Source organism: Aedes albopictus, chromosome 1 (assembly GCF_035046485.1).
Source record: "Aedes albopictus strain Foshan chromosome 1, AalbF5, whole genome shotgun sequence".
Taxonomy (NCBI): Eukaryota; Metazoa; Arthropoda; class Insecta; order Diptera; family Culicidae; genus Aedes; species Aedes albopictus.
The window spans coordinates 67,978,967-67,996,848 of record NC_085136.1 but is presented as its reverse complement, the minus strand read 5'-3'; the positions used below and the strand labels follow the sequence as shown (position 1 = coordinate 67,996,848).

The following is a 17,882-nucleotide window of genomic DNA, read 5'->3' as shown; positions in this document are numbered from 1 at the left end:
AAACCTCTAAAAAGCGAATAACGCCTAAAGGTAGGCAATGGCTTAAGTAATTTAATGCCTTCTTTCACAAATCGTATATTTTATTGAAAAAGAGCACTTTCATAAAAGCTTCATTTATTTAATCCAACCCCTGGATATCATATGGAAGTAATACTACAGTGATTTCGAACCTCATATTGTATTCAGTATTCATGCCAAGTATGAATGTTTGATAATGTATCTCATTCTGTTACGAAACACAGTTTTGGAAAAATAGATTTATTTCAATGTTTATGTAATTCAATTTTCATGAATTACATGTCATTTGATAGTTAAATAATAGCAGGTTTCGATACACTATTCGAAAGTAGAAACCGATTCATTGTAAAATGCTTGTTTGTACATTTCATGAGGTCGGTCAAGCCGATCAATGTTACCCCGCTGATCAATGATACCCCGTATTACGGTACCAAAATAAAGTTCTACAAATCTGAAAAAAATCATAGCGGCTCAGAAAAAGGTGCTCTTTCGTTTAAAAATAAAAAATCATTGATTTTTTCTTAATTTAAGAACCCAATTGTTGTTGAGATCTCCAGTTAGCCTAGTGGTTAAGGCTATGGATCGCCAATTTGGAGACGGCGGGTTCTATTCCCGTTCCGGTCGGGAAAATTTTCTTGACTCCCTGGGCATAATGTATCATTGTACTTGCCTCACAATATACAAATTCAGGCAGGTAAAGAAATCCCTTTATTTAATAACTGTGGAAGTGTTCAAAGAACACTAAGTTGAAGCAAGGCAGGCCAAGTCCCAGTGGGGACGAAGAACCAAAAAGAAAAAGAAGAATTGTTGTTGAAGTTCATTAAATAATTTTTACAACATCCAGAGCTTACTATTGAATACTTAAATCTAAAAAGAAATTTTGGAAAACATTTTCATAAATTACATGTACAAGATTCAAGCTGATTGCATGGTGAAACTAGACAGATATTAACCCTAGTCGTACATTGGGGTCATTATGACCCCCAAACGTGCACTAGGTCAGCGAGGTGACCGCAAACTAATGCACGGAGAAGGTTAAACATGTTTCACATTTAAGAATATCGAAAGATGCTTCTATTTGCCTGAGCTTCTATAATCAAACTTGCTAAATTTTCGGGAATATTTTATTAACTAAACACTTGTCTTCTTTCTGTTTGTTAACTTTGAAATTCTATACACATGAGTGGACTTCAGAGTATTTGTTCGTCTTCTTCTTTTTTTGGCGTAACGTCCTCACTGGGACAATGTCTGCTTCTTAGCTTCCTTGTTCTATGAGCACTTCCACATTTATTAACTGAGGGCTTTCTCTGCCAATGATCATTTTGCATGCGTATATTATGGCGCCAGCACCAAACCGAATAGCGACGTTTTGACTAGCGACACTTTTCGACTAGCGACACTTTTTTTCAGTACCGGGTGTAGTGCGCTGTGTGCGTTCAATGATGCACTATCATATTTGTCACTTCCGATGTATGTTGTAAACAACCCACAATTAGCAAAAATATTTTTCTCAAAAAAAGGTTTTCGATTTCCAACCGAATTCATAATATCATGTGGCAGGTTTGAAAATACTCTATGCCCAAGGAGGTCCAGGAAGTTTTCTTCACGGAAACTTTTTGGACCGACGGGACTCAGCATGGTCACGCTGAATACCCACGTGTTTACTGCTGTGGCTCTATGGGCCCTTGAAATAACAAACTACTATATTATCCCGTTTTCTTCTCTTCCCCCTCTTCCGCAGATGCCCCGTTCGAAGCGACGCCACCATTCAAGGTCCCGGTCTAGGTCCTCCGGGGCCTACCGGGAAAAGCGTCCCAAGCGTCACCACGACTCGGAAGCCGAGTCCGACAATCGACAGTCCAATACAAGGTAAGTCGTACTACTCAGTTCACCTCTTTATATTGAATTGCATGAACAACGAACAAATTGCTATGTGGAACGAACAAGCTGGCAAGGTTGTCACGGGGCTTGCATAACCACAGGCGATTGATTTCGTTTACTGGTTTATGGAAAACAAAAACGGTTTGTTTGGATATGGAAGATACGCTGGAACAACTATTGAAAGACGACAACCACACGAGCAAGAACACGGATTGAGGAGGGTGATTGATCGATTGAGTGCTGAGAATGATACCCTTCTTGTCTAAAACAACAGAAGACGCATGAAAGGAAGCTATTAGTTTTATGGGTATTATGTGTATAGCTGGGTTCGCGCCTATTAGGTGGCCGGCTTTGAGAAAGCAAATATTTGCTAGCTCATCTATTATCTCTGGCCACCACCAGTGCGGAGGGACGAAGGTGGTAAGGTAACCCATTAGCAGCCCAAGTCGGCCGATCAATGAAGCCGTATGAAAGAAAATACATAAATCCGAGAATCAATGAATGGATGGGGTGTGGAACGATTGATTTCAAGTGTCGGCAGCATTTTGGGAGCTTTTTGCGGGAATTGCCTCTTGGCGGCGGTGGTGGAAGCACGTGTTCCGATTCAGTTATTGTATTGACCACTCTCCAAACAAATAGTAGGGAGAGGTGGTGGCTTAATGGCTTTCGCTGCCGATCGGATTTCAAGGTCGTCCGAGTGTTAATCTGCCGCGTAACGATGCATAAAATCGGAGCAATTTATTCGTCGTAAAATCCACCACGCATTCCGATGTCCGTAGAGGGATTTAGAAGTGGACAGCAGACGGGTTTTTATCACCGCACTAAAACCCGATCAGATCAGAACGAAATTGTACCGATCGATTGGTTTATGGTGGTAGCTTTTCTTGTAAAGGGCATTAATTCCCGGGATCAGGCTTCCGGCAGATTTATAGCAACCTGCTTCATGCTTGGCAAGGGAACAGGGCTGGTCTGGAATTTCTTTTTGATTGATTCGGTCATTATTTTGCACCAATTAAGAATAACGAATGAAAATTTTTCTGAAGGTCTCGCTATACTGCCCATATGCGCATAGTCGATGTAACCACCATTGGTAATGCCACTTTACAAAAGCTAATTTCTAACGCGTGTGCATATTTGTGACCAGTTTCATTCAAAAGGTCACCAGATCTAACCCTTAGTTAGATGTCAACGCGGAAAAAATCTTGAACTTTATATTTATTCATTGTTAAAATTCCAAAAGTATGTTGAAAAGGGAAGTGGCGCTTACATCGACTATGCGAATATGGGCAGTAAAACTGCCCATGATCGCATATCAGTCCCATCTTTGCTGGGTTTCCTATTCATATGGGACAATTATGCGATCATAGGCAGTATAGATGAAAGTAATAAATGTTGTACTTCTTGTAATTTATTATGTTTTATTTGTATCAATTATAGAGAAGTAGAATATCCCTTAATCTGTAGAGAAGAGTGTTCTATTTAAATTTCCATTATCAACCTAATTTTTCCGGAGGGTGTAGGATATCTTTCAATAGTTTGGATTATTTCATGATCCTCCAAGAATTAGTTGCAGAGTTTCTTCTTCTTTATGGCACGACGTTCGCATCGGAACTTGACCTGCCTCTCTTCAACTTAGTGTTCTTTAGAGCACTTCCACAGTTATTAATTGAAGGGCTTCCTTTGTCTGCCATTGTATGAATTTGTATATTGTGAGGCAAGTACAATGATACACTATGCCCAGGGAGTCGAGAAAATTTTCCCGACTGGAACGGGAATCGAACCCGCCGTCTCCGGATTGGCGATCCATAGCTTTAAGCACTAGGCTAACTGGAGACCCCTGAGTTGCAGAGTTATTCCAGACAATTGTAGATCAGATCTGTCTCTGCTCCCACAAGTTTGATTTAATTACTTCAGAGTTTATCCATAACAATACTAACAATTCCCACTGCAGATTTGTTTAAATGCTTCCCATAAAGTTTGTACAGGAGCATTTAACGAGAATGAAGCCATATAACGTATGTCAATTTTTATAAAAAAAAATCCCTAAAGAATCCTCGGATAAATCCTTAAAGGAATCCCTGGAGATATCCTAAAGCGGGAAACGCAATGGGGCCGGCAACGGAGTGCGAAATTGTTGCGGTATGTACTAAAACAATAAGCGATGGTGCGGAAAAATACAATGAGTGAAATTTTTCTTGGAGTGCCTCGGTAATTCCTCCACGAATTCGCCAGGAAATTATTCCAGAAGTGTCTTGGTAATTCTTCCAGGGGTTTCTCATGAATTTCCCAGGAGATCCATAGGAATACGTCCAGGAGTTCCTCTAGGAAGAATCCACGGAACTCCTGGAGGAATTTCCGAGGAACTTGCGAAGAAATTCCTTAAGAAGGTATTTCCGAGAAACCCCTGGGAGATTCCCAGAGGAATCCCATAGAAATTGCAGGCGCAAATTTCGAGAAACTCCTGGAGGATTCCTGGAGGAAACTCGAGAAATTTCTGCCGAAATTTCCGAAGAATTCTTGGAGAAATTTCCGAGAAACACCCGGAGGAATTCCCGAGGAACTCCTGGAGAAATTCTCAAGAAACTCTTTGATGAAATCCCAAAAGTCTTCCGTGAGAATTTCCTAAGTACTCCCGGAAGAATTCCCGAAGAATTCTTAGAGGTATTTCCGGGAAACTCCTGGAGGAACTCCTGAAGATTTCCTGGAGGAATTCCCGAAGATCTCCTAGAGGAACCCCTGGAGTAATTTCTGAGAAACTCTTGAAGGGTTTGCCGAGGAACTCTTGGAGGAATTCCCCAGGATCTTCTGGAGGAATTTCCCAGGATCTCTTGGAGTAATTCATAAAGAACTCCTGGAGTAAGTCATGGGGAACTTTTGGAGTAACTCATGAGTCATGTGGAGCTCCTGAAGAAACTCCCGTATACTGAGGAAATCCCGAGCATATCCTGAGGAAATTTCTGAGAAACTCCTGGAGGAATTCCTGAAAGTATTCCCTAGGAACTCCAGGTGATCGGACAATGAATTTATTGTTATTTTCCGGCTCAATTGAATGTACTTTGCCTAAAAATATTTCAAGGTTTTACGTCTGTTCCACGTGAACTCCTGGAGGAATTCCCGAAGAACTTTTGAAGGAACTGCCGAGGAACTCCCGAGAATCTCCTGGATGAATTCCCGAAGACCTCCTGGAGTAATTCCCGAGGGACTCCTGAAGACTTAAAGGAATTCCCAAAAATATCCTGAGGGGAATTCCCGAGGAGCTCCTGGAGGAATTCCTGGAAGTATTCCCTAGAAAATCATGGTGTAGTTACCGAATATCACCTGGAGAAATTCCCGAAGAACTCCTGGAGGAATTCCTGAAGAACTGCTGGAAGAACTCCACAGGAGAATTCTTAGAGAAATTCCCGAGGAACTCCTAAAGGAATTCCAGAAGAACTGCTGGAGGAATTCCTGGAAGTATTCTCGAGGAACTCCTGGCGGATTTTCCGAAGAACTTCTGGAGGAATTCCCGAGGAACTCTTAGATAAATTCTCGAGGATCTCCTGGAAGAATTCCCGAAAAAAAATCCCGAAATTCCGTGGAACTCTTGGAGGAATTCCCGTGGAACCCCTGGTGGAAATCCGAAGAATATCCTAGGGGTCTCCAGTTAGCCTAGTGGTTAAGGCTATGGATCGCCAATCCGGAGACGGCGGGTTCGATTCCCGTTCCGATCGGGAAAATTTTCTCGACTCCCTGGGCATAGTGTATCATTGTACTTGCCTCACAATATACAAATTCATGCAATGGCAGGCAAAGACAGCCCTTCAATTAATAACTGTGGAAATGCTCTAAAGAACGCTAAGTTGAAGAGAGGCAGGCCAAGTTCCGATGCGAACGTCGAGTCATAAAGAAGAAGAAGAAGAAGAAGATCCTAGGGGAATTCCCGAGGACGTCCCGTGAGGAGCTTCTGGAAAATTTCCCTTGGAATTCCTGGAGGAAACTTGGAACTGGAGGGGAATAAATGCTGAAGGATTTTTTTGTGGAAATTTTGGAAGGAATTCCCGGATAGATTATGGATTCTTTTTCATAGAAATCGTGGAGAAATTCCTTGGGAAATCTTGAAGGGATTCTAACACAAATGCTATAAGAATTCTTTAGGAACTTCCAAAGGTATTCCCGAGGAAGCTCTGAAAGAATTTACGAAGAAATTCCTTAAGGAAACCCGAGCAGAATCAATGAAGAAATCTCAGGAGACATCCTAAGTGAAATCCCCGAAAAATCCAGGGAGAAATAAATTTAGAATTTCCAGTCCAAGGAATTTCGGGAAAATTAATTAGGGATTCGGTAAAAAATATTGAGAGGAATCCCTGAAAGTATCCTTGAGAAATCCCTGAAGGACTCGTAGGAGAATCCCTAAAGGAAACACGAGAAGAATCAATGAAAGCATTTCAAGAGGAATCTCTGAATAAAAAAAAAAGGAATCTCATGGGAAAAATCCAGAAATCTCCAAAAGAATTCCGGGAGGAATCTGTCAAGGAATCCCTGATAAAGTCCTAGATGGAAACCCAGGACATTGACGTTGCTAAAGAAATCCCTAAGGGAATCCTGAGACAAACTAATGAAAGAATCTCTGGAGAAATCCCTAGGGGAATCCTGAAATTGCTCCTGGTATTCCAATTAAAATTTTCCTGGAATTCCATCAAATATATTTCTAGGTATGTTTCCCGATATTTTTCTCAGGGATTCCTTCAGATATTTCAAAAGGGATTCCTCTTCGGAATTCGTTCTGGGATAGATGGAACTAATTCAAATACGCGCCTCTCGTAACCCTTGATAAGCTCGAAGCATGCCGTCAACAGGTTAAGATTCAAGAATAACCTGGAAACGTAAACCTTGGAGCGAGATTTGTCAGTTAGATGACAACAGTGTCCAAATCGTTCAAATCCCTCTCAAATACAAGAAGCTAGATTGATGCCGTTTTCAGCAAAGTTATTCAAAAAGCTAGGAACTATCTGATAATAAAGTCCTCGTTTCGGTATTTATGCGTCTAGTGTCAGCAACAAAAAACAAAGAGAGTGTACTGTCGTTCTACACATAATTCTCGGATACTTATTCAAAACGACGTATCTACATAGGATTTGCGTGTATTATGCGTCGTTTTGAAAAAGTATCCCAGAATTGTCCTATGTTGTATGGAAATCCCTGTAAACATAGATCAGTTTTATGTAGAATAGCAGTGTTTCCAGAAACTCTAAAGAACTATATGTAGTATAACTATGCCGTTTTCCGCAGAACCGATCATTCCAGCATAGAACTTTTTGGTAATAAAGTTCTTTGTTAGACATTCCTGCACTATATAGCACTACATAATCTACAATGATGCATTTTTCAGCAAACTTCCAGCATGTTAGGAACTACAGTATTGACTCGATTTTATAAGCCCCCATTTTCGGCTGACAAATTCTCCCCACAACAAACTGATTTTCCACGGCAAACTCCAATTGTTTGGACGTTTCTTCTCTACTCTGTACTGCGGTCAAGAATAATACAAATGTTGCACATTTCTTTAGTAATTTTTTGCCTGAACTTTCCAAGCATCGAGAAATTTCATAAGATCCGCGTACTTGTCATTAGTATACATCTAAACGACAAATACAACGATTCATACTGCCGGTTTCGAACCGACTTCGTTTCTGTTTCTGTTGACTTTTTGCTTTACCTATAAAAGTGTTCATTTAATGACTTGTGTTGAACACATGGTACTGGGAGCAGCAATGCCAGTAACACAAAAACAGAGGAATCTCTTAAGGACTTTCCGAAAAAGAAAAAAATCCAAGTGGAAATCCTTAGAGGAGTTTCTGGATAAATCCCCAGAGGAATCCCGGGTAGAGGCGAAGAACAAACCAAGTGTTGGATTTGGTGGTTCGGACCTCCTCAAAGAAACACGCACTTCTCTGATGGTGATAATACTTGAAGCTGAAATGTTTAATTATTATAATATTTTGGGTGAAATGGTGTAATTTTGCTGCTTACAATTTGGTCTCATTCACCGGGATAAATCCAACAAATCTATTTCTATAGCGCGCGGGCACCGCGGACCTAATGGTGATTATGCATATTTATAAATTGCAGGTTATGGCGATATACTGTACTACTTACAATAATAATAATTCACTGTCTAGCAGACTGTGCACTAAACTCAAATCAATCAACTATTCTTGACCGTTCCTGACAATCGAATTCATTTGGTAAAGAAATAAACAAAATTATTACAAAATTCAGAATCGTTTGCAATAAGCGATATAAACACGTCGCGATTGATCTGACTTCTAGCTGTCCTCACATAGATATAAGCTAGCATTTGACTTCTTATTGACGTTAGTATATCGGACAGCTGCGACTCATGTAATATTTACCGGCCAGATATAGCTGGGCAGGCTTCGAGTCAGAAGCGTCACGAGGCGGTTCGATAGCAGTGTTGCTAGTATTGCCAACACCAAGGACAAAATAATAACAAATTTTGCCATCATATCTCATTTTATCATTCTTATGTTATTTATGGATAACACTAAATAACTCGCTAAGAACAAAAAATATTATCATTGTAAAATTAGTTATTTCTGAGTTATTATTGAATAACAATAAATAACTGAATAATAACAAAACATGCAATCATTGCAAAATAAGTTATTCTGAGCATCCTGAGTTATATAACATCCCAATTGCATATTTTGCAATCATAACTTAAGTAAAAAGAAAATCGCGTTAAGTACTGTTCCTTTGAATTCCACTAAGAATTTGCATCCTTTGACAGATACGTATTTCGACCTCAACTGTAAGGTCGTCTTCAGTCTTCAGTCAGTCAGTCGCCTTGACTCGACTCATAACTTGTTTTGTTATTGTTGGGTTATTTAGTATTTATTTTATTGTAAATAGAATATTGATGAAGATCAAATTTTGTTATTGGTTTGTTGGGAATAAGGACTAAAAGAACAAAAAATAATAACTCACTTTGTTCCAGAAAAAATTTTAATAATAACTTATTTTGTTATTATAAGATCAAACCAAGGACAAAACATTTCAGAACTTACAATACAGTTTTTTTCCAATCATAGGAACAAAATTTACAATTATGATGATCTTATTTGAAATAACTTTTTGTGTTCTTATTTTGTTCTCAACAACTCGATAATAACTTATTCAGTTATTTTCCGTTTTGAAATATTTTGTCCTTGGTTTGTTCTTATAAGGACAAAATTAGTTATTATTGAGTTATTTTCCGGTACAAAGCCAGTTTTTTTTTGTTCTTTTAGCTCCACGTTTCCCAACCTTGGCTCTCGCGACCCCCCAGTCTGTCGTCACTGCGCTTTTCGTAATACAATCGAAGCGTGCCTGCAAGCGGTTGGGGGGTCGCGAAACGAAGGTTGGGAAGCTATGTTTTAGCTCTTATTCCCAACAAACCAATAACAAATTTTGCCATTCATCTATTCATTTTTAATGGCAAAATTTGATCTTCGTTAGTTATTTTCTCCCTACCGGAATGCTAGGAGACAATTCTTGAATGACTTGTCCTAGAGGCCCCGCTGTAATCTCTGGAGAAATTTCCGGAAGAATCCCTAGATAAACCCTAGAAGATGAATTTCGGGATAAATCCTTGGTGGAATTCGTGGTAAAGTGAACATCTATGGATAAATCCCCAATAAAATAGAAAAATCCCTAGAGAAACTCCTGGGTGAATCCCTGGTGAAATTCTTCCCCGAAGAACTTATTTAAAAAAAATCCAACATCCAACAGCTATTCTTGGACAAACCCTTGAGGAAATCCCTAAAAGATACCTGAGAAAATGTTTAGAGGAATTACTGATGGAATCCCTAGAGAAATCCATGGAGAGGTCAGACAAACCCTGGATACCCTGGCGAAATTCCGGAAGGAATACTTGGATACACCCCTGGAAAAATCCTTGTGGTAGTCCTGAATTAGTGCAAGAAATACTAAATGGAATCGCTAGGGAATTTCTAGTTGAATCCATTGTGGGTTTCCTCGAGGAATACCTGATTGAATCTCTGAGTTGCACTCCCGCAGGCATTCCAAGTGATTTTTCTGGATGAATATCTGGTGAAATTCTTGGAAAAATCTGCGGACAAATAACTGGAGTAATATGTACATACTACCCTTTGAGGAACTCCTGTGTGTCCTGATAATTTCTGAATGAATCCTCTGAAGTAATCCCTACAGGAGCTCCTGCATAGATATATTTAGAGGGATCTAGAGAAATCCCTGGTGAAATTCTTGGATCAATCCCTTGAGAAATCCCCGCATAAACCCCCTGGAGCGATGCAGGCCAAGTTCCAGTGGGAATGTGTAGAGCCATACAGAAGAAGAAGAAGAATAAGAAGAAGAAGAAAATCTCCAATAGAATCTCTAAATGAATCCCTATAGGAAACTCTGGAGGAATTCATGGAATATTCTCTTGTGGTATGCCTGGGGCAATTCCATGAAAAACAAACGAACTCAAATGTCAGGTAGATCTTAGCTTACCGAACGACTTTGCGGAAAACGGCATCATTCTATCTCATCCGGATTCTGATACACAAAGGTTTGAATATTGTTGACACTGGTGCCACCTAGCGGACGACTCTCGAACCAAGGCCACCGTTTTCAGATAGCCTGCTGAATGAATTTGCGAAGAAACTGTTCTTCTATCTCATTAGGATCTTGAGACATACGTTGTGCAGAGTATGTGGTCCATTTTGGTACCCCAAGCCAATCCGGAATTATTTCGGAACCATGTGGACCATTCACTTCCAGAGTACTGCCACAGACAAACAGACGTAACACCTAGATCAATTTTCGTGAAAATCCATCGCCCACTTCACACTTCCATCACCTGGTGGAAATGTTTCACGAAACACTGCGTCGTGCAATATCGTGAACAGAAGGCGCTAGTGTAAAACGTCAAACGCAAAGAAAAACGTTGTGCGCGCCTCTGGTTGTGAAAGCCACAACTATGAAGATTTGAAATGATCGTTAAAAGCATGGTCAATGCAAATTTCGCAAGTGTTATGTCTGTTTGTCTGTGGTACTGTCCTGTACATAGGTCAAATATGGGTTAACATTTTGGTCGGCTGTCAAACGCTGCGCTGTTATTTTATATTTCGACCGCTATCAGCCCTGGATCGCGATCAATCTTCCGGCAGATTTAAAGTAACCTGCTCTTCTGCACCTAGAACCGATAACTACTCCAGCTCAGCCGAATTTATTACCATTCCTTTTGGGGAGAATGAACCTCATCCGTTGCTTCTCCCACCGCGAATGGCTTCCGGAAGTGTATAATTGGCCAATCATCTTCCCGCGGGGGTTGCTGGTCCGCAACATGTCGCGCTCGCTCGTGCAATCGATTAGGAAGTCTCATTTGCCAACGAAATCGAAGTTCACGTTTCATAACATCAATCAATGGAGCGATGGATTGCTGCTCACACAGCACAGCAGGATCCTAATTGGATTCATCGATAGGATTGGATTATGGTGTGATTTCGACAAACTCCACAGGTTCAAAACTTCATCACTACCGGTTGTAGTGACAGACAAGTTCACTGTTCTTTAATGTGCCCCGAGCGATAGACTCCCGTTGTCGCGTCGAGCATGCATATCGGTATCCACCAAAGTGACACCCCAAGAAGAGGAGGTGCGTGGTTAATTATTACAAAATTTGCACCGCAGCAGAGCAACAACAACGGCATGGTAGATGCAGCCCACGCCTCAGACTGCGACGTCGCGGTTTAATAAACTTCCAACAGGTCGGAAATTGTGGTTGTTGTCGTCGGTGGTTGCTTGCTTGCACCCTACGCGCCGGGGAGGTTATGGACCGATCCGGTGTGAAGGCCGTTGGTAAAAATGTGCGATTTGTATTACCACAAGCAAGTTCACATGGCTTCAATAATGGTCGGTCGGGTGTCGTTGGTTGATGCTGTCGCGCAAGAATATTTGCTTTCAAGGGGGAATGGCGATGCGATGGTTGGTGTGTGGGGTGTTTGGTACATACTACTGCTATACTCCAAATCCGAAGAGTCGAAGTTCAACCGGTTGGCCCAATTTGGGTACAGTGCGGATGTGATGACCGAGCGCTTGACTTGGTTCCGTTCGATTTGACCCGGGTCGCGGTGGATGACCCTAGCAAGGCGCAGGCTGATTGAGAATTGGGTTTTCCGGATATTTGTTTTGCGACGATCCAGTCAGGATACAATACATCTCAGTGTTCTCCCTCTGCTTCGTAGACTTTTTCCCACTCACTTACTCACTCACTTGAGCAGTGATCACCACCCCTAGGGGACCACCCTGGGCGTCTGTTCGCTTTAGTCTTTATCTTGGCCCAGCACAATCTTCTGTTTACTCTATTTATCCCCGTGTCGAGACTTTGTCATCACGACTCACGAGCCCATGGGTCTGCCTCTGCTGCAGACATGGGTTGTAGCAAACCTGCAGCTTTTGTATGATATCTGCTGATACGCGCCATGTATCGCCGACGTACAATTGCACAAATTTTAAATGGTGCTCTCTGTGCTCCAAACCTTCTTGTGATAACCGAATCAGTGGTGAACACCAAGTTTGCAGAGTTGTGTATTACACACTCTCATAGAATCTGCTAAAATTGTTGTTTAAAAAAAAAATAATGTTAGAAATTGCGGAAAAGCTATGACAATGCTAAAGCTTTAAGAATCACCGGAAGAACGAATGCTGTATAGCAGCCATTATTGTGTAGATGAGGGGAATCGAAATACGTATCGTAAGTAGGGAACAATTAACAATAGTCGTATTCAATAAGAAAAATATAATTATTTTAGTTTCCCCTGAAGAAGACACCATCCAAAGTGTCGACACGTCGGGTCAGATAACAACTCGTTTTGATTTAACAAGACTGCGTAGCCGTCAAAATCCGAATTTAGAATCACCTGTAACCCTTGAAACCCTGAAACCATACTGATAACCGCTCCTTCCTATGAAACGCTTTGAAAACCCCTCTGAAATTTCTTTTCAAGTTTTTTTACGCTGAAACCTTCTGAAACCAATCAACGCTTCGAAAGCTTTCTGAAATCCAATCTCTCTTGAAATTCCTCTAGAACTCCCCGAAACCCACAGTTGTCCTTTGAAAATTCTATTACCTCTGATATGCCTTGAAATCCCCTTAAAATTTCCTGAAATTCTCGGAAACCTCTCAAACTCTTCTTCCCCGAATTGTTTTGAAACTAGTATGAAACCTCTCTGTCCCTTCCTCAAACCACCAGCAACTCCTTCGAATCCCATTGAAACGCCTTGCAACCCCTTTGCAACCTCCACGATACCTAAAACTGTAAATATGACAAATTTGCAGCAGATAGGGTAATTCGCTAAATGTTGAACACTACCCAAATGTTGAACAGTTTCTGAATATTTTATTATAAATCTTACTTAACTAATTTTCATCCAACGTAAACGTATGATGTAAATGCATATACATGTGGGTCACGATATTGCTCTAATTAAGTTACAAAATTATACATATTTTTCGTCAAAAAATTGATTGAAAATTTTGTACCGCTGATGACATGAAAACTGCACAATTCTTAAGATTAATTTTAAGAAATTGCTGTTACGAACTAAGCTTTGCGGGCTAATCGACCACAAATATCAAAGGCCCACCATAGTTACAAGAACTGGAAGGATGTCATTAACAGTTAAACATTGTTAAAAATCATATTTTCATTGTGATTCAATTTGAAAAAACAAAAAATTCTTATCACACTACCATTATGCATCCATGATCCAATTGTTGAACACTGGCATAACCTACGATGTTAGCATGACTGCTAGATTTTTTTTTTTTCAGTTTACCTAACCGTACATTTCGTGGGGTTTCAAAGGCGTTCCAGGGATGTTCTAGGGGTGTTCCAGTGGGCTTCAGAAAGATTCCAGTGGTTTTCAATGGGTTTCAAGGGCGTTTCAGAGGTGTTCAAGAGGAATTCAGAGTGTTAGGGGGTCCCAGGAGTATTTCACGGCGTTCCAGGAAGCTCAGTAGCAATCCAAGGGTTTTCAAGGGATTTCAGGGTCGTTCCATGAGTGTTCTTGGGGGTTGAGTGGGTCCTATGGGTTTCCAGAAGAGTTTCAGGGGCTTTAAAAGGCGTACTTTTCTTCTGTCGTTTTCGCTTCTAATCAAATCTTTTCAGCCATTTTTGCATCTAGTCATCTTTAAACCGATTTCAGTCCATTAGAGCTCTCTTCAAATGTGCGATTCGTTGTCATTTAAATGAACTGGCTCGGACTAGCAGGGCACAAAACACAAAAAACCCGGAAAAAATCCGCCAGGGAGAAAAAATATCGGATGTCGGGTCAAAGTCGGGTCAATTTTTATCAAATGTTGGACCATTGTTGGACCCACATCGGGTAACTGTCGTGTCTATGTTGGGTTTGGTGGCCAAAATAAAAACAGGTGAATGATAGGTTGATGTCGAGTTATACGTCATCAATTACGAACAAAGCTTCAACCGTTCAACAATTGGCGAGAACCGTCCAACATTAGGATGAGCTAGCTTAAGGAAGCGTTCAACATTTGGATAACAGACTTCCCATACAAATGTTCTGTTTTCTCTTAGAAAATGGAATTTAAGGGATTACAAATTCAATGGGCAGTATAAGGGATAAGTAGATCTAGACGTTCACTGGATATTTTTCAACTAAAGTGGAATTATGCACGGAAAAACAAACGAATACCAAAATGCCGGTACTAACCGTTCAACAATTGGCGAATTACCCTAATTGAAAATGTCGACTACCGGAGTGAACCATTCAACAATTAGCGAGTATTGGCCAACATTACGATGAACTAGTTCAAGGATGCGTTCAACATTTGGGCTCCAGACGTCCGGTACTTTGCTTAGGTAGAGAATATACTTGATGACCTACAATTGGTAGCGGTGAGCCTGCGTTTACGAGTCCACTGACGCATTCGCCTCCTCTGGTCTCGGTCCTGGGCCAATCGCTTCCAGTCGTCCTGAACATTTAGAGTTCTTGTGCTCTTCAACTGCTAAAATCCAACGTGTGTGCAGCCTTCCATGAAGCCGACGGCCTTCTCCTGGTCCTGGTGGCTATATCCATCATCACTTCTCATACTTTGTACAATCCGTAGTTTATGCGACCAGACAGATACCGTCCTCCGGTTTACGGCCAAGTATTGTTCACAGCTTTTCACATTTAAAGACTCCAATGGCGCTTCGATCAACTTTTCGCGTCTTTTTTTCTCGTCGAGTTTCATGGTTCACGATGGAAAACGTAGAACATACTCCGACTTACAAAAGCTGCGGCGAGGAGCGGACATCACTAAGTGTAACACTTTCTCATGCTCTCTTATCGTTATCTTGGGAAAACTGTGATTTTTTATAATTATTGTATGGCATTTTTCGTTTTAAAACGTAGCATACCCTTTAATTGAATTCAGTGGCGTCGCGTAACCTTACTTTTTACCTGTGCACAGACCCTAAAACTTGCAATTGCAGGAAATTTATAATCAAAATTGAAATAGAAAAGAGCGAAACCAGCTATTAACGTCATTGTCTAATTACAGTATTATTCCGATTTTATCATGCCTCTATTTAAAACTGCTTTTAAATATTCTACAAAATCTATACGCGTTTTAAATATTTTTAACGTCGCAAAACGCACCTTCAAAATTTATCTTTAAGAAGAGGGAGTAATAGTTGTCTGTGGACATAGCACTTGTTTACGTTTTTTCGCCGGTGTTAATTTTTCAATTTTCCTTGTGTAAATTCGACTGAATCGTGTTATAAATATTACCTGTTTGTTGTTAATTGGTGGTTGCATATATGTTTGATGGGCGATCGCGTCTAGTGTGTGATAATATTGTGAATTTACAATTCATCAACAAACACTTTTTCGAGACAACGCACTCTTTTTCGCTGCGAACATTCAGTGTCGCCTTGCTGCACTTTTCGGGCTACCGTAGTTTCACGTGTTAGAGCATCTCCACCGGTTTCACATATTAGACTAACTCCACCGTGGTTGTGTTATTTGACGATTAGAATCGTGAATCGTTGCATTATGTCTCTCGTGTGCGGTTCGTGCGCCGGTGATATCGACGATGTGAAAGTCGTATGTCGCGGTATTTGCAAAGCGGTATTTCACCCCGGATGCTGCGGTATTTCTGCCGAAGTGTTTGAAGAGGTGATGAAAAATCCCCAAGTTTTCTGGTATTGCCCATCATGTACGTCGCTGATGGAGGACATGCGCGTGCGTAACATCATCTGTGCTGCGTATGAAACTGGTCAAAGCCAAGCATTAAATTCGCATAGCGGTATTATGCAAGACTTGAAATCCGAGATCATGGTGGAACTTAAGGAAGAGATAAGAACTAGTTTTGCGAGGTTGATCAACTCTAGCTCGTTTACTCCGAAGTCTTCCAAACGTGTCGGTATCAATCCTCGGTTAACCCGAAGCCGACGGTTGTTCAGTGCTGCTGACGATGGAGTACCGAAGCGACCTCAACCGCTGTTACTCGGGACTGGCAGTACTCCCTCCCCATCAATGGATATTATTACAGTTCCTCCGGCGCAACCAAAGTTTTGGCTGTATTTGTCACGGATCGCAAGGGATGTTACAGCTGACCAAATTTGTGCCCTAGCAAAGAAACGTTTAGGCTCAGATGATGTCCAAGTTACTCGACTTGTCGCAAAAGGAAAAGATGTGAACACTCTGTCGTTCATTTCATTCAAAATTGGGATGAACATGGAATTGAAAACCAAAGCCCTTTCGACATCTACATGGCCGAGGGGAGTTCTCTACAGAGAGTTCTCCGACAATAGGTCGGGAGGAAATTTTTGGCGACCAGAGCTTGTCAATATACCGGACGACCCGCTGATTATACCGACAGACGAGGTCGTAGGAATGGAATAGTAGGCAATATACTAGCCAGCATACCGGGACGCACAACTGCCGCAGGCCTTGAGGAAGTCTATATCCCTCTCAATGCAGTCGAGCCCCTCCAGCCAGCGACCAGCAGTCGTCCCGGTCCTGCATTTGAGAAGGGAGACGAGATCTTCCGACCTCCAACCTCAGGCAACGGCCCTCGGATAGCCTCGCGGAACCGGACACCGGGACGCACACTTGCCATATGCCTTGAGGAAGTCTCTATCCCTCTCATTGCAGTCGAGCCCCTCCAGCCAGCGACCAGCAGTCGTCCCGGTCCTGCATTTGAGAAGGGAGACGAGATCTTCCGACCTCCAACCTCAGGCAAGTACGCAACTTTTTCAAGCCCTTCGCACCCTGATTCATGCAACAATTCCAGCCAATTTCCTGCAAGTGGCCCTCGGATAGCCTCGCGGAACCGGACACCGGGACGCACACTTGCCATAGGCCTTGAGGAAGTCTCTATCCCTCTCATTGCAGTCGAGCCCCTCCAGCCAGCGACCAGCAGTCGTCCCGGTCCTGCATTTGAGAAGGGAGATGAGATCTTCCGACCTCCAACGTCAGGCAAGTATGCAACTCTTTCAAGCCCTTCGCACCCTGATTCGTGCAACAATTCCAGCCAATTCCCTACAAGCGGCCCTCGGATAACTTCGCAGAACCGGACACCGGGACGCACACTTGCCATAGGCCTTGAGGAAGTCTCTATCCCTCTCATTGCAGTCGAGCCCCTCCAGCCAGCGACCAGCAGTCGTCCCGGTCCTGCATTTGAGAAGGGAGATGAGATCTTCCGACCTTCAACCTCAGGCAAGTACGCCGCACATCCGAGCTATTTCTCTTCTGAGACGTCCATTGATTCTAGCCGATCTTCTCCAAGTCAACACCGTCTCAGTGGCGAGAATGTTTCACCGGTACGCACGGTTACTGTACATTCCGAGAGACGAACCACCGGTTCCACCCAGGCAGTTGCCTCGCGGTTTCAACGGACTTCCAAAGATCTGCTAATTTATTATCAAAACGCCGGAGGAATGAACACCGATGCCAATAGATACTTGTTG

At 41.9% G+C, this 17,882-nt stretch overlaps 1 protein-coding gene across 3 annotated transcripts in view; it reads left to right on the top strand.

Moving 5' to 3' along the window:
* LOC109412193 (uncharacterized) overlaps window positions 1-17,882 on the top strand; it is a 265,092-nt gene that overhangs the window by 19,797 nt on the left and 227,413 nt on the right. For all 3 annotated transcript variants that reach the window (XR_009996048.1, XR_009996050.1, XR_009996049.1), the window contains one exon: window positions 1,760-1,887. The gene's annotated coding sequence lies outside the window, so the exon portion shown is untranslated. The remainder of the gene's footprint in view (window positions 1-1,759; window positions 1,888-17,882) is intronic.